The sequence below is a fragment of the Haematobia irritans genome, chromosome 5 (assembly GCF_050003625.1).
Source record: "Haematobia irritans isolate KBUSLIRL chromosome 5, ASM5000362v1, whole genome shotgun sequence".
Lineage (NCBI taxonomy): Eukaryota > Metazoa > Arthropoda > Insecta > Diptera > Muscidae > Haematobia > Haematobia irritans.
The window spans coordinates 125,292,826-125,318,958 of record NC_134401.1 but is presented as its reverse complement, the minus strand read 5'-3'; the positions used below and the strand labels follow the sequence as shown (position 1 = coordinate 125,318,958).

Below are 26,133 nucleotides of genomic sequence, written 5' to 3'. Positions count from 1 at the left end.
TTTTATTTCTATAGAAAATTTTGTCAAAATTTTATTTCTATAGAATATTTTGTCAAAATTTTATTTCTATAGAATATTTTGTCAAAATGTTATTGCTATAGAAAATTTTGTCAAAATTTTATTTCTATAGAAAATTTTGTGAAAAATTTAATTCTATAGAACATTTTGTCAAAATTTTATTTCTATAGAGAATTTTGTCAAACTTTTATTTCCATACAAAAGTTTGTCACAATTTTATTTCTATAGAAAATTTTGTCAAAATTTTATTTCTATAGAAAGTTTTGTCAAAATTTTCTTTCTAAAAAAAATGTCAAAATTTTATTTCTATAGAAAATTTTGTCAAAATTTTATTTCTATAGAATATTTTTTCAAAATGTTATTGCTATAGAAAATTTTCTCAAAATTTTATTTCTGTAGAAAATATTGTCAAAATTTTATTTCTATAGAAAATTTTGTCAAAATTTTATTTCTATAGAAAATTTTATTTCTATAGAAAATTTTGTCAAAATTTTATTTCTATAGAAGATTTAGTCAAAATTTTTTTGACAAAATTTTCTAATATTTCTAAATAAAATTTTGACAAAATTTCCTATAGAAATAAATTTTGTCAAAATTTTATTTAGAAATATTAGAAAATTTTGTCAAAATTTATTTCTATAGGAAATTTTGTCAAAATTTTATTTAGAAATATTAGAAAATTTTGTCAAAATTTTATTTCTATAGAAGATTTAGTTAAAATTTTATTTCTATAGAAAATTTTGTCAAAATTTATGTAGAGATTTTTTCAAAATTTTATTTCTATAGAAAATTTTGTCAAAATTTTATTTCTATAGAAAATTTTGTCAAAATTTATTTCTATAGGAAATTTTGTCAAAATTTTATTTCTATAGAAGATTAGTTAAAATTTTATTTCTATAGAAAATTTTGTCAAAATTTATGTAGAAGATTTTTTCAAAATTTTATTTCTATAGAAAATTTTATTTTTATAGAAAATTTTGTCAAAATTTTATTTCTATAGAAAATTTTGTCAAATTTATTTCTATAGGAAATTTTGTCAAAATTTTATTTCTATAGAAAATTTTGTCAAAATTTTATTTCTATAGAAGATTTAGTCAAAATTTTATTTCTATAGAAAATTTTGTCAAAATTTCATTTCTATAGAAAATTTTGATAAAATTTTATTTCTATAGAGAATTTTGTCAAACTTTTATTTCCATACATAAGTTTGTCAAAATTTTATTTCTATAGAGAAAATTTCTATACAAAATTTTGTCAAAATTTTATTTCTATAGAAAATTTGTGAAACACCTCTTAGTTGGTGAGAAAGGACCTCCACCCAGAGGCCTTGATGAAAGCGAGAATACTACTCAGGCTGCATTATCGCAAGTCGGTCAGCCCAGTATCATGTTTCTTCTGAAAGATAATGCTGGACACAGGCACAAAAACTGGAATTAATCTTCCGTAGCCCCAGGATCCAGACACTATCTACAAATATCATCATTCGTTAGACCGATCCTTACCGTGTGTTTCCCCAGAGTATTGTACAGTGAGAACCATAAGCTCCCTACGACAGCGGCTCACGACCTTATGTTTGTATTGCCCTGGGCCTTTAACCTGCCTAACTATCGATGAAAATGCTGATGTCGCATCTAAATAACGGCCTCATCGATAGAAGTTCTGCAGCTTGTAAAAGCAAATATCTGATATGCTGTATTCGTCGTCCAACTTAAAGGATTCCTTTATCTCCAACTCCTTGCCGGCCATTTTAGAGCTATTCGTATAGATGTTAAAAGCACCGAACTGTATCCTGTTTTCGTCCCAGTCCTATATGTTCGGGACTTTTCTATAACAATTTTAAATAAAATAAAGTTTTCAATTGTTTGGATCATTCCCTATAAAGATATAATAAAATTTGCAGGAAAAAGTTATAAGTTCATTTGGCTTTTAGAGATAAGGCCGGTACTATGTTCATTCTTGCGAAAAATTTTTATGGAAACCATTATTTCGCACATAGAAAGCGGCGTTTTTTTAGGTAGCTTGGAGCGCTATTTTACAGGGAGCGATATTGGATTAAGTTGGTGGTTGTTGCTTGTTTTTACAAAATAATATTTTATTTTTCCTTGGGCAATTGATCTGCTATTCCTTTGATCCTTTGTATAGTTTCGGAACAAAAATATGGTCCGTGTTTGATTTATAAACCCGCACAAATAGTTTTTAATAAATAAATTATTTCTTAATTCACATTGCAAATGGCGCCGTGCTATAAACGTCAGTTTTTCAACACGAAAAAACAAAGTATCACAAATGGAAAAAATTTTGCAAATTTTTCGCATTTTTTGGTTTTGTATGGAGTTTCAACGCGAAAACCGAACAGAGTACCGGCCTATAGCTGTAAAACTCGAATTTTATACTCACTTTTAGGCGACAATGCGATCTTAATACAGGTCTTAAGACAGAAGTAAATTTAGGGCCCTGGCAACAACACGTGGAACTATTGTAATGTAAAGTTTTTATGTACAGCACAGACACGAACCATAAACAAACGGGGTAAATTGAACGTAAATATAATTATAATCAACTAAGGATTACCCAGTGAATGAATAGGCTGACAATAAAATAACGCAAAATATGAACTGCCCTGCAATTACGCAATAGGTTATACATGGCCATCATTGCCGACAAACGAGAGTGCTGCCATTTCCCCGATAAGCAGGGTTGCATTTTGATATTGACTGATTCAATGAATACTCGTTAAAAGACAGCATTATTTTTGATTGCTGGCAGGATGAAATGACAAAATGAACTCTTATTTACAGTGTTGCCAATTTGGTGCTTTTAGCACCAAATTTAGTGCTTTTTGATTTCTAAAAAGCACCAAATTGTCTTTTTGGTGCCTTTTCAAAAAAAAGCACCAACTTGGTGCTTTCTGGCATTTTCATTTAGTGCTTTTGGTGCTTTTTTTTATTTTGAACAGTATTAAGTTTAATTGATACAAACATTTTGATTAGACTTTCAAGATCTTCGGCTTTTGAAAGTCTAATCAAAATTATTGCCAAATATAGAATTTGATTGTTATGAAGTTGGTATTGATTATTTTTTTTTAATTAATATTGTTATTTAGGGTATTCTGTAGGAAAGTCGAGCGATAAGTGTCGAATTTTTGAATTTGGTAAAGATGTCATTAAAAACGTTTGAATTAAATCCACAAAAGCACGCACAACTGAAATAAGCAATAGAGTCCTTCCATATAGTAATATTTTGAAAGTTGAAAAACATCACTGATCAAAATGAATTGGACGAAAGCATTAAAACTGATCAAGGTGTATACTTGAATAGCGGTTCATAATGGTGAGTACTAAGTTTGAGTTTTGCCGCTAAAGTGAAAACTATATCACTAAAAATGGGCATAAAATTATGCATATTTGCTGCAAAGTTTATTATAACTTGATGGGGAATAGCCAATTTTCACAAAGTTTGTATTCCTTAAAATGATTTATTATTAAAGAAAAGTAATTGTGAAAAAATGACAATCTTAGCGGCTAAACTCGATCTTAATACCCACCTTAACTTCTTGAAATTCAATTCACAAAAGTTCTATAATACATCTTCGGAAGGTTTTTTTTTTTTTTTAGTAGAGCATTTAATTTTCGATTTTGTGATGGAAGGTGGTATGTTAGAATTAATATTATATTTTTTGGTGCTTTTTGGCCTTGGGGAGTTGGCAACACTGCTTATTTAATTTACGTTGAATGTAAAATAGTTAAAGCGGAGAATACCAAATATCTGTACAAGGCGTTGAGCAGAAAATCATAAATGCGTTTACTCCGAGAATAATGCCTGGTTATGCATCTATAAATGTACCGTAGCCGTAACATAACGGCAACGTATGATTTTTTGGCGATTAGCCAACTTGAAAAAACGTACCAACAAACTATCAAGAACTGTATATATATATATATATATATATATATATATATATATATATATATATATATATATATATATATATATATATATATATATATATATATATATATATATATATATATATATATATATATATATATATATATATATATATATATATATATATATATATATATATATATATATATATATATATATATATATATATATATATATATATATATATATATATATATATATATATATATATATATATATATATATATATATATATATATATATATATATATATATATATATATATATATATATATATATATATATATATATATATATATATATATATATATATATATATATATATATATATATATATATATATATATATATATATATATATATATATATATATATATATATATATATATATATATATATATATATATATATATATATATATATATATATATATATATATATATATATATATATATATATATATATATATATATATATATATATATATATATATATATATATATATATATATATATATATATATATATATATATATATATACATACATACATACATAACTTCTTCAAGGATAAAAACACTGGCTGACAGACGAAAGTTGTTCAGCACAAAATCTTCTGTCAGTAGAACATGGTGAACCTTTTTTAAATCCTTTTATCAGATAATATTTCCACTAAAACATATAAAAGCAAAATGAAACATTTCATTAACATAAACAAATACTTTTACACCTTTTTTTGTTCAATTCCCCAGCAAAAAAATGCAAGTTGTTCCAGAAACATTTCTTTTTTTCCACTTCCGATGAAGTTCTTTTGGACCAGTCTTAGAAAATACGCTATTTGGCGGTTCAAAGTCAATATTTAAAATTTGGACAGTTAAATGTCGCAAGAAAGAATAGAAAACCAAAAAAAAGTAAAAAAAGAACACTAAAAATAAAATTAAAAATTTCACCCCAGCAAGGATTTAAACATGTGCCTGTTGACTTTTTCACTTCCATGGAAGTGCGCTTGAGACGTTTTTTTCAAATTACTAGAAAAGATTTACAACCCAAAAAACAATCTTTTGTAACAACATTTGATAAAAAAATTGCCGATGGTGAGATTTGAAAATAATGTTATGAGTAAAATGAACTATGTCGTCCGAAATTTGAATTAAGGTGTATTCCAAAATTTTCAGATTAATTAAATCAATGAAAATTGTTTAACATTTTCGGATTTTTAACTACACAGAAATAAATTTCACAAACATTTTTCCAATTAAAGTCTTAATTGAGTTTTAAAAAATATTCAATGTAAAAAATGTAATTGATTCAACAAATTTTTTAATTGAAAAAAAAAATCAAGCACAAAAATTATTTGTATCAATTAATTTTTTAATTGAACCAATTATTTTTTTTAATTGATACTATCATTTCTGTGATTGAAGACATTTCAATTAAAAAATTAATTGAATTAATTAAATTCGTGATTGAATCAGAAAGTGTTTTTTTGTGTACTATTTACAAAATCCATCCATCTTTCCCTAATAGAAAGTTGTTTACTTTACAATCGTCTAGGACAAAATGTCGACTATCGTTAGTCGCAAAGTTGTGTTTCCACATTGAACTAGCCGTTAATGTTGTGTTTCATTAGGGTGAATTAAATAATTCACCTCTGTGTATTCTAGATAAATGTCGCATATGAGCGCCATCTATAGATTGTAGAGCAAACTCTAATAAAATGTATCTTTTTATTTGAAGTTATCTATTACTAATGTCAGTGGGCCCATCCTGTTTGAGCGTATTGCTAGATGTGTGTGCGTATGGAGCAATAAAGACGAGAACGTTTCGCCACTGCAATAAAAACAACAAATGACAGCTACCCCCAAAAACATGAACAACAACAAGAACTGTCAAACATACACAACAAAATCCTGCATAAAAATCAGTTCATTCGTGGACTGCAAGAGGAATACATGTCGGAAACGGAAGAACACAACGCGTCTATAAAGAACGAACGGGCGAAGGGTATCTACAAACAAAAGAAGATATAAGTGAATTTTTCAAAAGCAAAAATTCTTAATAGCAATGTAGCAAAAGAAAATATAAAAAATTGAAGAATTCTAAAATAGTAAAGTGAAAATTTTGTGAAAGTTACTACAAGTGAATCTATTAAAGTGCAAGTGAATGTTGTTGCGACCGAGTCCCTTGTGAAGTTTGGGGAAGTTATATCACTTTTGGTCATTGCCTAAAATTGTGGTCACCAAAGGGTGCGGTGCGGTAAAATATGTAACAAAATATTTGTAGCATTGGAAAAAATCATAAAAATTGTGTTATTAAAACAAAACAATATAGTTGCATATGAAAGTTAAGGGAAGCAGAGTTTTTTCTTGCAGTTAATATACAAATTACTATAGCAATTGTGTCTCACAAGGGAAATTGGGAGCATAACATTGTGGTGGTATTTATACTGTGTGCATATTTCAATCTCACCACTCCCCCTACCACTTTGCCATACAAATACACAACGCACTCTCATTCCTCTTTAAATGACATTACCGTTAGCAGTGAACAATAGTCGTTACGAGAGAGCGCTAGAAAGAAGAAGAAGAAGAATTTGAGTATTGTATTCCTTTGGAATGGTGAGTGAGTGTGTGCTAGCTTTGTTGTATGATGCTCCCTCGCCACTTAATGACAGCTGATTTCATTTGAATGAATAAATCAAAAGTAAACTCCTATGCATAAATAAACCACAAATCTTTTGAAGAGCAAGTGCAAGAGAGAAAATACTTCTTTTTGATGCAATCTCAGTGATAGAGAAAAGAAAACAGAGAGCCAAAGGCAAATATTAAAGAGACTAGTGTGCGTATATACCTGTTTTGTTTGCTAATTTCGATTTTTCTGGCTTTCGGCATAGACGCAGAATAAAAAACGCGGGTTATCGCGTGCTCTCGTGTAAAGGAATTTCGTATTACGTGCGTGCATGTGTAAGATTGAGTAATATAATAATACTTAACAAAAGTAATTTGAACAACAACAATAACATTGATATACTCAAACGCATTATAAAATCTTTGATAGCATTTGGGCAAAAGGTAGGGAGATTTATTGAATTTCCCAAGACAAAGTTTCGCAAAAAGAAAGAGCAAGAGAAAAAAAAAATAAAAACAAATTTTTCATTAAAACCCATTCCACGCCACAGGTGCCCCACAGCTAAATTCAAATACAAACAAACACTCTTTCGTTGTAAGTTGTTGGGTTTGCTTTGTACAAGGATTAGTCAGCTTTTTGGAGTCTACAATACAACCTTGTTAGCGCGGCATTGAAAGGTGAGTACTAACCACGTCATATTAAACCAGTAAGCATTAAATTAGCATTGTTTTGAGTTTTCATCATTTCCATGTGCCATTCCTCCACTACCATTGAAAGTACATTATACGCAACCCTTAACCTACACCAACATATAACGCATAGAATTTATCAGGCCTCACTCTTGTTTGATGGAGTGGAAATTCAGTGGTGGAGTTTTCTTGGTTGTGGCTTCATGACATTGAGAAAATATATGCGGTATGCCTTTCAAGAAATAGATTATCTTCCCCCGCTACTTATTAATAAAAATATTGTCTGCAGATCATGGAATATAATAATAGGGCTCTCGCGGTATGCAAAGTAGAAAAGAAATTATAAACCAACATTACATACAGAGGTTCAAGCGTATCGGAAAAAGAACACTGAAAAAACAGTGAACCCACCAAGAAAGAAATTTTTAGTTAATTTTAGAAAAATAATATAATATTATTATAATTTTCGACAAGGACAATTTCGTAGTTTGAAGGAAATAGTTGGAGTTCAAAATTGCAAAAATAACTTTAATGCCATACGAAATTCAAGATGGTAGGATTATTGGTAAAATTTAAAAATTTTAAGAAATTCTGAACTATTTTGTGGGAGACACGAATTTAGTTAATCTTTATGCTTCCTTTGTGTATAATATCCTCTGTGTTAGTTAATTTGACCAACGTATGCAAAAAATTATTAAAGTCAGAGGAACTTTCGTAAAACGTAATAATTTCGTAAACTAAAATAGAATTCTTTCGGCTTTAGTGAAATGTGAACAAAATTTTAGAATACACATTTAAAATTGTGGAATCAAATTAAATATGATTATATCTCAAAAATTGGCCACTTTAGATTTAAGGAGGCAATACTGGACTTAAGACCTCAGATTAGGCTCAGAAATTGATCCTACTCTCTTATTATCAAAGGGTAATGGGACTGCCTATTACAAAAGGATAATAGGAGAGTTAGAGTGTAATGACGGGTGCCACAACAATCAATGATCGTATGCGTCGGGTGGTCATAGCTGCAGAATATGACATTCTAAACCCAGTAGGATGGTCCTGTGAGAATGTGACCCCAGAACAGTTACCTGTGGGAAATAACATCTACGCCGATAGATCGAAGATGGGTGAGAAAACGAGACCGGGCGTATGTGTGGAGGACCCAGACACCTAGATCCTATACCGATTACCTGACCACAGCACAATGCTGTAGACAGAAGTACGTGTCATAAGTGAATATGTCAATTGGTAAACATTTTCACAGATTGCCGGGGGCCAACCGTATTAGAATGCAAAAGGATGATCAACGAATACACAGAAGACGGCAGGATCCGCATCATACGGGTGCCGCGAAATGGTGGAGTAAGAGAAAAATAAAGGCAAATGAACTGGCGATAAGAGCTAGGGCACGTGGAGAAGTGAATTTAGAGAACGCAAAGCCTATAGAGACAGTTGAATGAATGGGCTCGGAAGACACCTAATGCTATGTGGACCAATGCAATGGTAGGAAGGACGACGAAAATACTATGGGGTGAGCTAGATAAACAAAAATTTGGAGAACCGGGCATCTAGAATTGGGAGCACGTCTGTGTCGATAGGGGGATTAGGAGGAACCGAGGATGCTGAATGTAGGCTGTGTTTTGGGGATGATAAGATATGAAAGACAAAGAACGTGAGGACTCGTGTCTAACGCAGGAAGAACTTTCCAAATCGCTAATCCATTTCTAATGGATTGAAACAATTGGGAATAATTCAAAAGCAATGGAATGGGGTACCGAACGATTTAAATCCGAGAAACGTTGAAAGGCGATTTTTAACTTGCTAATAGCTGCTCCAAAGGTAACAAAGATTTTTTTTTTCCATTGCATAGTTATTTGTGATGAAAAGTGAATCCACTACGTCAATTCCAAGCGAAAAAAATTCATATGGTTACCCCGTCAGGTCTCAACATTTACGACAAAGCGTAATATCCATACTGTGTATTTGAAGGAATAAGCTGAGTGTTGCGTACTATGAGGAGCAGCAACCGAGTGAAACGATCACGAGTTTTGTATCGAACTCAATTGATGCGTTTGAGCCGAATGTTGCATGATAAACGCAACATTTGGTAAGGCACGATAATATTTCAAAACCCGTAAAACTTATTTGGAAACACTCGAATGGGAATGCTTTTTTCTCTGATTACCATTTGTTCGGTTCAATATGAAGGTGAACCATCTTCATCATTTCTATATTTATCGGATATATTGTCCAAATCAGTGAGGGATACTGATGAGTAGGCAATATTTAGACCTAAGTATTCAGGAAATGATTTCACAATTGTAGAAAAATGTCTTAATCAAGCAGATTAAAATTATAAATTAGCTGTTGGGCCCCCAAAATAAAGTCCTATGTTTGCTTGTAGTCCATATGGTCCATTTGCAACCCATTGCATGCCGAAAATTCTGACGATTCGCTGTACTTCTTTTTTAATAATATAGAAATAAAAAGAAGTTCTTGTAAAACTGATTTATTATGTCGAAGCGATTTCTAAACAATCCACAATTTCCCACCATATCCTCCCCATCCCCGATAAAATATCTCCAATTTGAAGAATAAACCCCAATACTGGCAGCACTGCATGGACGAAAAAGACTGTTTTTCATATGTTTGGGTGTAATTATATGTTTGGAACTCAAATTTTTTAACACAATATTCTTAAGTGCAAGCATATAATGTTCATAAACTAGCATAACATGTTTGGGGCATATAACATATGTTAATATTTTACAACATATTATATTTGGGACAATTGGCGTCTTAAAAATATAAATACACAAAGAAAATTTCATTAAAATTTTTGTCTACCAGTGTATGCCTAAGTTGAAATATAATATTTTTGAACAATACAAACAATATTTAGTTTGGACCAATCCTGAAGAAAAATGTGTTTGGGGCATATATTACAGAAGCGTTTTTTTTTTTTTGAGGACGTGGATGCTACGGAATAAGTAGAGGCTAGCGGTGGACAATACTTCGATTGATCATGCTGTTAATTTTTTTTCGGATTAAAGTCTCAGATATAAGTTTAATATACTAGTCATTTGAAGAGTGCATTTTCGCGGTGTACTCTTCCAGAGTATCTACATTTATGATCCAATATTAAATTACCGAATATTTAATAATAGAAACCGGCCTACATTAAATTTAGATAATCTTCAACAATGCCTTTTAGCTTCCATAAAAAAACTGAACTTCCATTCATACCATTTTGAAATTATGCCCAACAGCCTTCTATTAAATTGTTTACAAAACTGAAAAGTTTAATATTAAACTGTATCCGTATACGCTTCGTTAAAAATGTATTCAAAAAGTTTGTTTTTTTATTTCTGCTTTTATTTGTGCCTACATCAAAGAGGACAAATGAATATGGGGCAAGCTAAATTGTATGAAAAATTAACAGTAGGAGGACACAGCAATGGCAGAAGAGAAAACCACTGGGCATAGGAGCCTATTTAAAATATAAGAAAAAATTAAATAAATATTTCATTATACTGAGGTGAGACTTTGTATGTAGAAGAAAAAAACTTTTGTATTCATTCGACTATCTGTACCCGATGAGGGGGAGTGATGCATGCGACAAGGAGCTTTTGAAGGACCTGAGGAATATTTAATGCATTCTAATTTTGATTTTATTAAATGCTGATTCTTGTATATTACTAGAATGTATTTCTAATGAGAGACGAATCGGAATGGTAGGATATGTGGGTGGATGCCAGGATTTTTTATACCCTATTTCAGTTAAATTCTCATTTGTTTTCCCTGAAATGTTAATTCATATATTTTTTTTATGTAGCCAATTTTTTGTTATAAGAGGGAAGTCCTATAAGTCGTCACCATTTGAAATCCGAATATCAGCCAGATCGGATCCGCCTTTTTGGTTTTTGTGATTTGCTCCTTTTTTCGGAAGGGAAACCATCTCGGTGAAATTCTTAGCCCACTTTTCATAAAAAGGGTCATGGATTCAATCTCAGTCTCGACCGAACACCAATAGATACCAGATATCGATGTTTCGCGGTCTTCAAAATCCCTCCAATAGTGGCATTCATCATTCTGCTAGACTTCTCGCGTAGAATAGAATACAGTGTGGCTGAACACAGAAACTTCAGGTGGCTATCATTTCTAAACCGCTAGTCTGACAGCTGTCATATTTATTACAGTGACAGTTTGTTTTATTGTTTACAAGTTTACAAAAGTATTTTGATCTAATGCATTCAGAAATAAAGTTATTCGTGATGGAGTTCAAGCGTGATAGTGTGATTGCTTTATAATTGGATGGAAAACCACAAGTGGCTATCGTTAGAGCCCTCCAACATTAAAATATGAATAAATCGTTTGTTTCTCGTATTGTACTTTACCGCGAAACTGTTTGTGTTGCAACTCATCCAAAACGTGTACAAGAAAATTGTAACGGTAACAACGCCAAAAATGATCCGAAAAATTAAAGCCATATTTGATCGAAATCCACGCTGCGGTGGTAGAGAACTTTCTCATAAGCAGACTAAATGTACATACAAAAAGAAGTTAGACTGGAAAGAGCCTACACAGAAAGAATAGTTTTCTTTTGTGAGGAACAAAATTTTAGACAAATGAAGTTTTCTTTGAAGCTAAAAATTTTTCTCTTAATCGAAATAAAAAAGATTACAGATAATCGTTGCAGAGCTTGTCATAAATTCGGATTTATGTGCTCTTAAAGAAAATACTTTGTAAGAAAGGGGAATTTTGTTAGTCTAAAATTTCGTTCTGGAGGAAGGATTGTTTTTTAATTGGGTGAATTTTTTTTTATACCCTCCATCATAGGATGGGGGTATATTAACTTTGTCATTCCGTTTGTAACACATCGAAATATTGCTCTAAGACCCCATAAAGTATATATATTCTGGGTCGTGGTGAAATTCTGAGTCGATCTAAGCATGTCCGTCCGTCCGTCTGTTGAAATCACGCTAACTTCCGAACGAAACAAGCTATCGACTTGAAACTTGGCACAAGTAGTTGTTATCGATGTAGGTCGGACGGTATTGAAAATGGGCCATATCGGTCCACTTTTACGTATAGCCCCCATATAAAGGGACCCTTAGATTTGGCTTGTGGATCCGGCTGAAATTTGGTATATGGTGTTGGTATATGGTCTCTAACAATCATGCAAAAATTGGTCCACATCGGTCCATAATTATATATAGCCCCCATATAAACCGATCCCCAGATTTGGCTTGCGGAGCCTAAAAGAGAAGCAAATTTCATCCGATCCGGCTGAAATTTGGTACATGGTGTTGGTATTTGATCTCTAACAACCATGGAAAAATTGGTTTACATCGGTCCATAATTATATATAGCCCCCATATAAACCGATCCCCAGATTTGGCTTGCGGAGCCTCAAGGAGAAGAAAATTTCATCCGATCCGGCTGAAATTTGGTACATGATGTTGGTATATGGTCTCTAACAACCATGCAAAAATTGGTCCATATCGGTCCTTAATTATATATAGCCCCCATATAAACCGATCCCCAGATTTGGCTTGTGGAGCCTCTAAGAGAAGCATATTTCATCCGATCCGGCTGAAATTTGGTACATGGTGTTGGTATACGGTCTCTAACAATCACGTAAAAATTGGTCCACATCGCTCCATAATTATATATAGCCCCCATATAAACCGATTCCCAGATTTGGCTTGCGGAGCCTCAAAGAGAAGCAAATTTCATCCGATCCGGCTGAAATTTGGTACATGATGTTGATATATGGTCTCTAACAATCATGCAAAAATTGGTCCACATCGGTTCATAATTATATATAGCCCCCATATAAACCGATCCCCAGATTTGGCTTGTGGAGCCTCTAAGAGAAGCATATTTCATCCGATCCGGCTGAAATTTTGTACATGGTGTTGGTATATGGTCTCTAACAATCATGCAAAAATTGGTCCACATCGGTCCATAATTATATATAGACCCCATATAAACCGATCTCCAGATTTGTCTTGCGAAGCCTCAAAGAGGAGCAAATTGCATCCGATCCGGCTGAAATTTGGTACATGGTATTGGTATGTGGTCTCTAACAACCGTGCAAAAATTGGTCCACATCGGTCCATAATTATATATGGCGCCCATATAAACCGGTCCCCAGATTTGGGTTGCGGAGCCTCAAAGAGAAGCAAATTTCATCCGATCCGCCTGAAATTTGGTGCATGATATTGGTATATGGTCTCTAACAACCATGCAAAAATTGGTCCACATCGGTTCATAATTATATATAGCCCCCATATAAACCGATCCCCAGATTTGGCTTGCGAAGTCTCCAAGAGAAGCAAATTTCATCCAATCCGGTTGTAATTCGGAACATAGTGCTAGTATATGATCTTTAACAACCGTGCCAGAATTGGTCCATATCGGTCCATAATTATATATAGCCCCCATATAAAACATTCTCCAGATTTGAACTCCGGAGCCTCTTGGAGGAGCAAAATTCATCCGATCCGGTTCAAATTAGGCACGTGGTGTTAGTATATGGTCGCTAACAACCATACCAAAATTGGTCCAATCACACAAAAATTGGTCCATATCGGTTCATAATCATGGTTGCCACTAGAGCTAAAAATAATCTACCAAAATTTTATTTCTATAGAAAATTTTGTTAAAATTTTATTTCTAGAGAAAATTTTTTTAAAATTTTATTCGGTTCATAATAAAATTTTCATCATTGTCAAAATTTTATTTCTATAGAAAATTTTGTCAAAATTTTATTTCTATAGAGAATTTTGTTCAAATTTTATTCGGTTCATAGTCATGGTTGCCACTCGAGCCAAAAATAATCTACGATTTTATTTCTATAGAAAATTTTGTCAAAATTTTATTTCTATAGAAAATTTTGTTAAAATTTTATTTCTGTAGAAAATTTTTGTCAAAATTTTTTGTCTACTTTGTAAAACTGAATTATATACGTATTGGATCGATCTTTTTTGATTTAATATATACCACGTCTGAACTTACATACAATTTAGAAGATGGTGTTAGGAGGTATTAAGATACATTGCCATCGGCAAGCGTTACCGCAACTTAAGTAATTCGATTATGGATAGCAGTGTTTAGATGAAGTTTCTACGCAATCCATGATGGAGGGTACATAAGCTTCGGCCTGGCCGAACTTACGGCCGTATATACTTGTTTTGTCTAAAATTTCGTTCTGGAGGAAGGATTGTTTTTTAATTGGGTGTAGGAGTTCCATCGCTTGCACGAATGAGGTCAGTTACAGAATTTGGAAGAAGCAATTCTAAATTGAGCAGCTTATGAACAATCAAAATGGCCGGGTTTATTTGCAAAGAAGGTCAGCTGAAAGTGTACTCCTTCGATTGGCCACCAGAATTCAAGCGCCGTCGATGGGTATGATGTGAGTCACAGTAACGACATATGGTCGCTTCCCGCTCGTATTCATAGATAGTGGGGTCAAAATAAATGTCATATATTAACGGAAAATGTCCTAAAGACAATACTTAAGCCTTGGACAGCGTCAACCAAGAAAGGCTTAAAAAGGAGGTTCCGTTCTACCGCACAATAACCACCAAAATCCGTTGAACTTTTGCGTCTGTGGCATTTTGAAGTAGGGGTGTACGCGTGAGTTAAATTTCACTTTCGAGGAAACAATTTCACTCACCCCCGATATGTAGATAGGAATTCACGTTAACGAAATGAAAAATCATACTCACGCATGAACAACGTTTAAACCCTCTCGCTCATGTGCGCGCAAATTCTCTGACACGACAATTTCCGTGATTCTTAATCCAGCCCAAATCTCATGACTACGTGGCTGCAATTAAGAGGTTGGCTGATAAGTCGCCGGTCTAATAAAGAAAAACACATTTTTTTTTGTCAAAAATCGTTTTTATTATTCAACGTAGTTCCCTTCGAGAGCGATACAACGATTATAACGTTGTCCAATTTTTTGATACCATTTTGGTAGTACTCCTTCGGTTTTGCTTCAAAATAGGCATCAGTTTCGGCGATCACCTCTTCATTGCAGCCAATTTTTTTCCCTGCGAGCATCCTTTTGAGGTCTGAGAACAAGAAAAAGTCGCTGGGGGCCAGATCTGGAGAATACGGTGGGTGGGGAAGCAATTCGAAGCCCAATTCATGAATTTTTGCCATCGTTCTCAATGACTTGTGGCACTGTGAGTTGTCTTGGTGGAACAACACTTTTTTCTTCTTCATATGGGGCCGTTTTGCCGCGATTTCGACCTTCATACGCTCCAATAACGCCATATAATAGTCACTGTTGATAGGTTAGGCCAGCGGACTTTTGAGTTTTCCACGCTTCGGAGACGGTTCACCGGTCGCTGTCCACTCAGCCGACTGTCGATTGGACTCATCAGTGTAGTGATGCAGTCATGTTTCATCCATTGTCACATATCGACGGAAAAACTCGGATGTATTACGAGTTAACAGCTGCAAACTCCGCTCAGAATCATCAACACGTTGTTGTTTTTGGTCAAATGTGAGATCGCGCGGTACCCATTTTGCACAGAGCTTCCGCATATCCAAATATTGATGAATGATATGACCAACACGTTCCTTTGATATCTTTAAGGCCTCTGCTATCTCGATCAACTTCATTTGATGTTCATTCAAAATTATTTTGTGGATTTTTTTGATGTTTACGTTGGTAACCACCTCTTTCGGGCGTCCACTGCGTTCACCGTCCTCCGTGCTCGTTTCACCACGCTTGAATTGTGCATACCAATCAATTATTGTTGATTTCCCTGGGACCGAGTCCGGAAACTCATTATCAAGCCAAGTTTTTGCTTCTACCGTATTTTTCCCCTTCAGAAAACAGTATTTTATCAAAACACGAAATTCCTTTTTTTCCATTTTTTCACAATAACAAAAGTTGCTTCACAAAAGACGCTCTAACTCACAAACTAATTGACTTACAGACGTCAAATTTTGACACGAATCATTTGAAGGTTGGTACTATATAAAAATCATATGCATTTAATACTAGCGACGCCGGGGACTTATCAGCCAACCTGTTACTTGTGAGTAAATAGTATTTTCATAACTCACGACAGAACCATTAGAAAATTAAACTACGAATCAAGAACGAACCTTAAAATAATGGACGCTATTGAATCTATTTTGAGCATGATCAAACCCGTTCACGAATAAAATATACTCCCATTCACAACTCTCGTGATTCACGCGTCCCACGTTTCACGCGCACACCTCCATTTTGGTGAGTAACAACTTTACACAAAACATTGGCAATAAAAAATAACAAAGTGTTGATCATGTCAATGCGACGCTTCGCCGGGAATGGTCCAAATACCGCAGAACCACTTTCGCCACAGACTTTTTCGGCCGTTTGAAGGTCAAACGCAAAGAAGGAATATGTTCACCCCAAACATGTTTCAAGAGTTAATGGATAACGAAAAACTCATTATATCAGAGAAATTCGTCTTCTATGCTAAACAAAATTCGCATTCGTATTTTAAGGACATGAAATCTTTGACTTCACGACAATATTTGTTTCGGTGTATGGTGAAAAATTTTCATTTATATGTCAACCGGAGAGAAGATATTTGCAATTTACTTTCAGTTGATTGACAGATAAAGCCTAACGGAACGATATGAAAACGGCCGTTAATATATTATTTTAATTATACATAAAAACCAACTGTAACTATAAACATCCAAACATCAAAAACCATATCAAGAATAATAAACTAAAATAAAAACAAAAAAACGTTTAAAAAATATTCTTTCGACCTTGACGGTTTTTGTGGTTACCCTAAAAAGAGCGATTATATTTTTCTTCTTAGCCTATGTACAAAACAAACTTCTGAATGATTTAAAACAAGGCTCTTGTCCTTATTTCAAATATACAGAGTGAAATACTTGTGATCCTTAGTTTGACGGAGGGCAAAAATGAAGGCCTATAGCAAAAGTTTGGCAAAGACGATATTACCACCCCTCAAATAAATACCTGCTTTTCACCACCTCTCCACCATGAAATGTATATAGACCACTAGGAACATTTTTCAAAGTATTGGTAAAATACCAACAAAACACCAGCAAAATATCAAGGGAAACACCATTGTCATGGCCATTCGGTGTTTATAGCTTAGTTACGCAAATGGCACAAGTGCGAACAAATCGAGCTTAATAAGCAGCAGGCCTTGATGTGATAACATGAGCAGTGGAAATTTCTCTTCTCCATTGAAATGTTGGTATTAGAAGTTTTACGTTCTCCTTAGAAGAAGCCACAACTCTAATCACAAGGAAGTCATTTGATCCATTTAGAGAAGTTTCAAAGAAATTGGTATTATAAACGAACATATTCCAAAAAAAACAAGTAAGGAATGCCTAAAGTCGGGCGGGGCCGACTATATTATACCCTGCGCTACTTTGTAGATCTAAATTTTCGATACCATATCACATCCGTCAAATGCATACAAATATCAATCGATCTGCACTGAATTTGATAGACTTCTACAAAATCTATAGACTCAAAATTTAAGTCGGCTAATGCACTAGGGTGGAACACAATGTTAGTAAAAAAATATGGGAAACATTTAAATCTGAAGCAATATTAAGGAGCCACCGTGGTGCAATGGTTAGCATGCCCGCCTTGCATACACAAGGTCGTGGGTTCGATTCCTGCTACGACCGAACACCAAAAAGTTTTTCAGCGGTGGATTATCCCACCTCAGTAATGATGGTGACATTTCTGAGGTTTTCAAAGCTTCTCTAAGTGGTTTCACTGGAATGTGGAACGCCGTTCGGACTCGGCTATAAAAAGGAGGTCCCTTGTCATTGAGCTTAACATGGAATTGGGCAGCACTCAGTGATAAGAGAGAAGTTCACCACTGTGGTATCACAATGGACTGAATAGTCTAAGTGAGCCTGATACATCGGGCTGCCACATAACCTAACCTAACCTAATATTAAGGAAACTTCGCAAAAGTTTATTTATGATTTATCGCTCGATATATATGTATTAGAAGTTTAGGAAAATTAGAGTCATTTTTACAACTTTTCGACTAAGCAGTGGCGATTTAACAAGGAAAATTTTGGTATTTTGACCATTTTTGTCGAAAAACATATATGTGGGAGCTATATCTAAATGTGAACCGATTTAAAATTTGGCACACTTGACTACACTACTAATTGTACTCCTAGTGCAAAATTTCAACCAAATTGGGGTAAAACTCTGTCTTCTGGGACCGTATTAGTCCATATCGGGCGAAAGATATATATGGGAGCTATATCTAAATCTGAACCGATTTCAATAAAATTTGGCACACATGACTATATTACTAATTGTACTCCTAGTGCAAAATTTCAACCAAATTGGGTCAAAACTCTGGCTTCTGGGGCCATACAATTCCATATCGGGCGAAAAATATATATGGAAGCTATATCTAAATCTGAACCGATTTCAATCACATTTGGCACACGTGACTATACTACCAATTGTACTCCTTGTGCAAAATTTCAAGCTAATCGGGATAAAACTCTGGCTTCTGGGTCCATATAAGTGCATATCGGGCGAAAGATATATATGGGAGCTATATCTAAATCTGAATCGATTTCAACCAAATTTGGCACGCATAGCTACAATGCTAAATCTACTCCCTGTGCAAAATTTCAACCAAATTGGGCCAAAACTCTGGCTTTTAGGACCATATTAAACCATATCGGGCGAAAGATATATATGGGAGCTATATCTAAATATGAACCGATTTCAATCAAATTTTGCACACTTGACTATACGACTAAGTGTTATATTTGTACAAAATTTCAAGCAAATCGGTATAAAACTCTGGCTGCTGGGTCCATATTAGTGCATATCCGGCGAAAGATATATATGGGAGCTATATCTAAATCTGAACCGATTTCTTCCAAAAACAATAGGGTTCTATCCTGACCCAAATTAGGAACATGTGCCAAATGGGAAGGAAAAATGTGTTCGCAGACAGACAGACGGACGGACGGACAGACGGACATGGTTATATCGACTCAGGGACCCACACTGAGCATTATTGCCAAAGACACCATATGTCTATCTCGTCTCCTTCTGGGTGTTACAAACATATGCACTAACTTATAATACCCTGTTCCACAGTGTGGCGCAGGGTATAAAAAAAAATCTAAACAGTCGGTTCTTCAGTAGTATATTCGAGCGATAACGGAATGTGCGGAATTTCATAAACAATTGTACGCTTAAAGAGATTCCAAAATTTGCAAATAAGGCCTTGAATGAACTCCTTTCACAAGTCTTCTTTCAAGCACACACGCACACAATCTTCGCAACAATTGCAAGCAAAAAGTGAGTACAAATTTCATGCAAACAAACCAACCCCACACACACACACACATAATTGAATTGAGAGGACAACAACAAAAAAGCAACAAAACAAAAACTGAAAGGTATGCCACGCAAATATCATAAACCCAGTAGCTGTGTAGACATCTGAAACAATGCCAAACAACTCTGACTGGCTAACTGGCAAATATCCTAGGGATTTTGTGTTGTCAAGAAGGAGGAGATCTATGTCTGGAAGACCATTAGTCATAACGTCGATTTGGCAGAAGGGAAGTAGAAACCTGCTCTAATTACCATTCATTTTTCCACCAGACAAGGGAAATATTTGCATTGTCTACATGAAATATGATAGACTGTGTGAGTCATTTGAACGCATTTACTTATGGACGAAAACAAAAAATCGCCGAATGAAACATCTACTCACATATATCCCCAATGAAAATAATATTTGCTATGAGGAAAGTAATAACGAAAATAACATGTGAACATAGCATTTAATGGTATGAGTTTTGTAATAGGATAGAAATACGAGACATTGGTAGTTGTTGATTACAAAAGTCTGTAACTACAGAGGGTTCCGGTGTTTGTTGTCAAAGGATCATTGTCACAAATTATATCCAACTGCTATTATCTAGGAAGTTGTGGTTTCTCGCTTAATACTAAACGGCGTCATTGCACTGAAAAAAATATATTGTCTGTATAGATTTTATACTACACCAAAGTCCTTAAACCTTTCATTGAAGGCAATGCGACTCTAAAATGAAAAAAAAAAAACAAAAAAAAAAATAAGTAGATGAACCATTGGATCGCGCACAAAATTGTATATAGCATTCTCACATTAATCTAGATCTACAGTGGTTCACAGCTTATTTCAACCACCGCCTTTTCAGAAATAAAAACGAATATAACATTGAAATAAAAACACATATCAAAAAAATTTTATTGTCATTTTAGAGACTATGTCCAAATAAACAGAAAATTAATTTTATTCAATTCTCATAAAAATGAAACGGAATCTTATTTGATAAAAATTTAAAATAAAGGAACTTTAGTTGTCACAGCTTATTTCAACCACCTTACAAAAATTTAATAAAAGCGAATTTGTATGGGTTCGTTATTAATATTAGAACTTTGTATGACCTCCTCTTTTATTAATAACAGCTTTGAGTCTCTTCTGCATGGATTCTACTAATTTCCGAGTAGTATTGGTTGTTATTTTATGCCATTCCTCCCGGAGAGCCTTTTTGAGATCATTTTTGTTCGAAATTTGATGTTTACGTACATTTTGGTCCAAAATCGCCCACAAATTTTCAATGACATTGAGATCCGGCGATTGGGGAGGTGGCGCCATCAGATGAGGACAGTTCCAAATCAACCATGTCTGCACAATACCTGACTTATGTTTGGGGTCGTTGTCTTGGTAAAATCGAAATTCATCTTTTACTCCTAATTTATCCGCACTTTGTAGCAAGTTCGACTTTAAAATATCGAGGTACTTATACTTGTCCATAGTACTCTCAACAAATTCAAGGCTTCCGACACCTTTCGCAGACATACATGCCCAAACCATAACGCTACCACCGCCATGTTTAACCGTAGCCTTTAAGTTTTTATTTTGTAGTTCTGTATTAGGCTTACGCCAAACATATTTTTGACCATCAGAGCCAAAAATATTGAATTTAGACTCGTCCGCAAATATTACTTGCTCCCAAAATGCGAAGTCTTTGCTAATATGTTCTTTGGCGAACTTCAATCTGGCTTGTTGGTTCTTTTTAGAAATGAAAGGCTTTTTTCTAGCAACTCTACCATGTAAATCTTGGTTTCGCAGCACACGACGAATAGTTTCTGCACAGCATTCTTTATTTAGTTCATTTTTGACCTGTGCAACAATTTTTGGTGCCGACAATTTTGGATCTTTTTTAATTTTTCGAACAATATACCGCTCGTCAGATTCGTTAAATATTTTGTTTGGGGCATTTCTGCCCTTATCATGAATTCTATTTTCACGAACAAATCGTGTTATTATACTTTGGATAGTTGAGTCACTTAAGCAGACCATTTCTGCAATTTTTCGCCGAGAATGGCCTTTTTTATAATGCTGCAGAACCAATTCTCGCTGTTCTATGGTGGTACGTCGTCCCATATTAAAAAAAATTGCGGCCGTACCACTTGAATGACGAAATCATACTAATTAACTTATGTAGATCATTGCAAAAACTACAATGTACACACACGCACAAAAAGTACCGTTATACAAATGAATGTGTAACATAAAATTCATTAGAAATTTGCTGGTTGAAATAAGCAGTGGTGTAGATATTACACTCGCAAAGACTTTTTACGCTCTCTCTCTCGCAGTGGGCATGAGTTTTTGTTTCATTTTTTACACAGTTTCTTTAAACAGGGCTAAGGTCATTTGAGGATAAAAAGCTGTTTATCTATTTTACTCCACGCCACAGTTTTAATGACTTATATTCACGAATTAAAGGTGGTTGAAATAAGCTGTGAACCACTGTATGTCTACAATACTTATTAAGTTATCAGTAGGTTATGTTTATGTATCATTTTTATACCCTCCACCATAGGATGGGGGTTTATTAACTTTGTCATTCCGTTTGTAACACATCGAACTATTGCTCTAAGACCCCATAAAGTATATACAGTATGTCAAGAAAGTCTTTTGATATTGCCAAATATTTCAAATTCCAGAAATAATTAAACCAAAAATATTTTAATTTTTTTGCAGCGTATACTTTTTGTACGTATACTTTGCAAAATACATAATAAAATATTTTTTAAAATTTCATTATATTTAATTGTGGAACAAAGCATAATTTTTATCCTATTGTCAAAACACTTTCTTGACATACTGTATATTTTGGGTCGTGGTGAAATTCTGAGTCGATCTAAGCATATCCGTCCGTCCGTCGGTTGAAATCACGCTAACTTCCGAAGAAAAAACAAGCTATCGACTTGAAACTTGGCATAAGTAGTTGTTATTGATGTAGGTCGGATGGTATTGCAAATGAGCCTTATTGGACCACTTTTACGTATAGCCCCCATATAAACCGAACCCCATATTTGGCTTGCAGAGCCTCTTAGAGAAAAAAAAAAATGGTCCATATCGGTCAATAATTATATGTAGCGCCCATATAAACCGATCCCCAGATTTGAACTCCGGAGCCTCTTGGAAGAGCAAAATTGAAATTTGGCACGAGGTGTTAGTATATGGCCTCTAACAACCATGCCAAAAGTGGTCCACATCGGTCCATAATTTTATATAGCCCCCATATAAATCGATCCCCAGATTTGCCCTCCGGAGCCTCTTGGAGGAGCAAAATTCATCCGATCCGATTGAAATTTGGTACGTCGTGTTAGTATATGGTCTCTAACAACTATGCAAAAATTGGTTCATATCGGTCCATAGTTATATATAGCCCCCAAATAAACCGATCCCCAGATTTGAACTACGGAGCCTCTTGGAAGAGCAAAATTCATCCGATCCGGTTGAAATTTGGTACGTCGTGTTAGTATATGGTCTCTAACTACCATGCAAAAATTGGTCCACATCGGTCCATAATTGTATATAGCCCCCCACCCCAGATTTGTCCTCCGGAACCTCTTGGAGGAGCGAATTTTATCCGATTCGGTTGAAATTTGGTACATTGCGCTAGTATATGGCCGCTAACAAACACGCCAAAATTGGTTCATATCGGTTTATAGTTACACCCAAAAAAAGTGAACCCATAGTGGAAGAAAATGTAGGTTTTTTTAGAAAATTTTAACTAAAATAGTTTTCTAATTGCAACATGTTACAAATAAGTTAATACTTTTTGTCAAATTGAAGAAATTTTTTTTAAAAATAATTAATTTTTTTCTGTTGTTTAAGAAAATTTCATATGTTGAAAGAAAAAATTGCATTTAAAAATTGTTAAAATGTCTTTAGCGCTGTACGAAGTTCGAGACAGGTACAATATTAGTAAAATTTACTCATTTGAGAGACTTATAAACTCAATTTAAGTAAACGTCTGCCATTTTAGGAAAATATGAACTATTTAATTTTTTTAGTAAAATTGTGCACTCTATTTGTACACAAATTTTTTCCTATTTTTAGTTTACGTCATTAAAGTTAGCAAAAAATCATTCAAATAAGGAACATTTTCAAAATAGGAACATTTACTCATATTGTGCAAAATTTAACTAGAATCAACTAATCTTCATGAACTAAAATAAAGTTCAGTTGGCATTAGAGCCCCTTTTTTCTGGGTGTATATATAACCGATCCCCAATCACACAAAAATTGGTCCATATCGCCAAAAATAATCTACCAAAATGTTATTTCTATAGAAAAATTTGTAAAGATTTTATTTCTATAGAAAATTTTGTCAAAAGTTGATTTCTATAGAAAATTTTTTCAAAATTTTATTTCTATAGAAAATTTTGTCAAAATTTCATTTCTACAGAAAATTTTGTCAAATTTTATTTCTATAGAAAATTTTTTAAAAATTTTATTTCTATAGAAAATTTCGTCAACATTTTATTTCTGTAGAATATTTTGTCAATTTTTTTTTTTCTATAGAAAATTTTTTCAAAATTTTATTGCAATAGAAAATTTCGACAACATTTTATTTCTGTAGAAAATTTTTCCAAAATTTTATTTCTATAGAAAATTTTGTCAACATTTTATTTCTGTAGAAAATTTTTCCAAAATTTTATTTCTATAGAAAATTTTGTCAACATTTTATTTCTATAGCCTTTTTTGTTTAATATATATCCCGCACTCAAAAAAAATGAACTGTCTATTTCACTAAAGCCAATTTTACTTTCGTTTAGTTCATGGAATTATTATGTTTGGAGAAAGTTTCCTCTACTCTAATAATTTTTTGTGTACCTTAGTTAAATTAACTAAAACCGAGGAAAAAAATATACACAAATGAAGGATAAAGATTAACTAAATTCGTGTCTTCCACAAAATAGTTCAATATTTCTTTAAATTTGTAAATTTTACTATAAATTCGTTGATCATGAACTTCGTATGTCACTAAAGACATTCTTGCAATTTTGAACTCCAATTTTTTCCTTCAAACTACAAAATTTTCTTTAACAAGTGAAAAAACTTAATTATGTCTAATAAATTTTCTTGAATTTGTCGAAAAATATTTACTTATTTTTATGACATCGGCGTGATGCCAGCGTTTCTTATACTGTTTAGTTAAAAATTTCTAAAAATATTCAAAATTTTCTAAAATTAACCGAAATTTTTCTTCCTGGTGGGTTCACTGTTTTTTCAATGCGTATGGACTAACTTCCAATTTTGAAGACGGTGTTAAGAAGTTTCAAGATACCTTGCCATTGGCAAGTGTTACCGCAACCCAAGTAATTCGATTATGGATGACAGTCTTTAGTAGAAGTTTCTATGTAATCCATGGTGGAAGATATATAAGATTCGGCCTGGTCGAACTTACGGCTGTATATACTTGTTAGTTATGCTATTTATGAGTAGAAAGAATAAGACATTTGGTGCAGTGAAAAAATATTGTCGTGAGGCCAAAATATTTCTTGTACTTAAAATACGAAGCCAATTTTTGCTTACCATAGAAGACGAATTTCTCTGATACTCATAGCTGTTTCCCTTGTCCAAAGGTCGACAGACTTTTTCATGAAGTCGTTCCTTATAATAAAGTGAGTCGACTCAAAATTGGATATCTTTACACGAAAGAAATTTTGTTTGACTAAGGCCAACTTGGCTTTAATAATTCTGAAAAGTTCTTTAAAATTAATTAAATCGTCTTAAAACTTATTGAATTATTTTTATCAAAAAAGAGTTCAAAAATAGAAAATGTTTTTCAATACTTTATTTCAAAGACGTTTTTACTTGAAACATAGCATAACTTTCCATTGATGTCGGGGTTGAATTTGGAAAGTTAAGTTGCCGTTAACACGTTTTAGAGGACTTTAATAGCACATGAAGAAAAAAGCAAGTAAGCAAAACTCAAATTTAATTGACAATTGTGTCTTATATGTATCCTTACTGCAATTCTCCGCTTCTTTGGTCCGGAATCCATACCAAAATTATTATTGTAAAAACAAAATCTTTGCATCAGAGTGCCTATAAATAAACAACGCCACACGACTGACATCCATAATTACTTGGGTTGTGGTAACAATTGCCGATGACAAGGAATCTTAAAACTTCTTAACATCGTCATCTAAGTTGTAAGTTAGTCAATATTGAGTCTGTGCTAACATACGTGTGTGTCAAGGTCCCTGTGGACTTTTTAGACTTTTATTCATGCACAAATCTGTCATTTATTCATTCATAAATCTGTCGCCTTGCATATATAGGCTGTGGGTTCAAATCCAGCATCGGCCAAACACCAAACATTTTTTTCAGCGGTGGATTATGTCCTCTTAGTAATGCTGGTGACATTTCTAAGTGTTGCAAGGCTTCTCTAAGTGGTTTCACTGCAATGTGGAACGTCGTTCGGATTCATTCGGCA

General features: G+C 33.4%; 1 protein-coding gene across 1 annotated transcript in view; it reads left to right on the top strand.

The window, feature by feature from the left end:
• Positions 1–5,916: 5,916 nt before the first annotated feature.
• The window catches only part of Syn2 (Syntrophin-like 2), a 277,516-nt gene continuing 257,299 nt past the window's right edge, over positions 5,917–26,133 (top strand). The window contains exon 1 of the mRNA XM_075310335.1: positions 5,917–7,269. The gene's annotated coding sequence lies outside the window, so the exon portion shown is untranslated. The remainder of the gene's footprint in view (positions 7,270–26,133) is intronic.